Below are 1,461 nucleotides of genomic sequence, written 5' to 3'. Positions count from 1 at the left end.
AGTGTAGACCCACAGTAGATGGCTAACTTGGATTTTAAAATGCTGAAATTATAAAAGACTATGGCACTTTTAGGGACCAAAAAAGATGATGGTTTAGTGGTTAAGAGCATGTATTGCTCTTGCAGAGGAACTAAGTCTGATTTCCAGTACCCATGTCTGATGCCTGGAGCACCTGAATACATGTGCACATATCCGGGCACAGACATACCCATAATTAAAAGAAAAAAACACCTTAAAAGACATCGTAGGACAAAAAGACCAGGTAGGCTGCCCATAAACATTCTCCATTCTCTCTGTTCCCCCAGACCCAATTCTCAGGGTTGTCCCTAGCACTGCAACAGAGCACCAGCAGCAGGCTCCCCTCCCCCCTCCACACCCCCATGTTGTCGCTGTATCCCAGTCCATAACTCAACCACACCACCTGCTTAAACACAAGCCACACCTGCCAGACTACCAGGTAGGCTGCCAGTGGACCTTCTCCACCCACTGTTACTCAAGAGCAGCAACCTTGTCAGGGTTGCCCCAGCACTGAACAAACCATCTCTCCCTGACCTCCCCATCCCCCACCTTCCAGCACCAGTAAGCATTCCTCTTGAACACACCAGCCAAGCAGGTCAGTAAAACACACAGTCAACCCACTCTGAAAATCCAGAAAAGAAACAGAAACCAAGGAACAAAACACCCACCCAATAAAGACCATTCCAGATATCAGCAGCTAGGTCTATAATCATCTAGATAACTAGATGCCAGTATAAGAACACAATCAGTATCGCTCAGGGCAATATGTTACCATGAGAGTTTAGCTATCCTATCACAGCAGCCCCTGGATATTCCAACACAGCTGAAGCATAGGAAAAAGACATTAAACCCAACTTTGTGAAGATGATAGAGATCCTTAAACATGAAACTAATAAACCCCTTAAAGAAATCTGAGAAAACATAAACAAACAACTGGAGGAAAGGAATAAATCATTTAAAGAAAGCCAAGAGAAAACGAACAGTAAAAGAAATGAATAAAACTGTGAAAGCCCTGAAAATGAAAATAGAAATGATAAAGAAATCACAAACCAAGGGAATTCTGGAAATGAAAAACTTGGGAATTCGAACAGAAACTAAAAAGGCAAGCCAACAGAATACAAGACATGGAACAAAGAATCTCAGGCATTGAAAATACAGTAGAAGAAATGGATACATTGGTCAAACAAAATGTTAAATCTAAAAAATTCCTGACACAAAACATTCAGGATATCTGGGACACAATGGAAAGACCAAACTTAAGAAGAATGGGAATAGAGGAAGAAGAATCCCAGCTCAAAAAGCCAGAAAATATTTCAATTATTCATAGAGAAAAATTTTCCTAACCTGTTAAAAGCGACGACTTTATGAAATTCGCTAGAAAAAAATCATCCTGAGTGAGGTAACCCAGACCCAGAAAAACAAACATGGTGTATACTCACTCAT

This window comes from Microtus oregoni, unplaced genomic scaffold, assembly GCF_018167655.1.
Source record: "Microtus oregoni isolate MIOR12 unplaced genomic scaffold, Mior012 000190F_ref0000421, whole genome shotgun sequence".
Classification (NCBI taxonomy): Eukaryota; Metazoa; Chordata; class Mammalia; order Rodentia; family Cricetidae; genus Microtus; species Microtus oregoni.
This window is presented reverse-complemented; position numbering follows the sequence as displayed.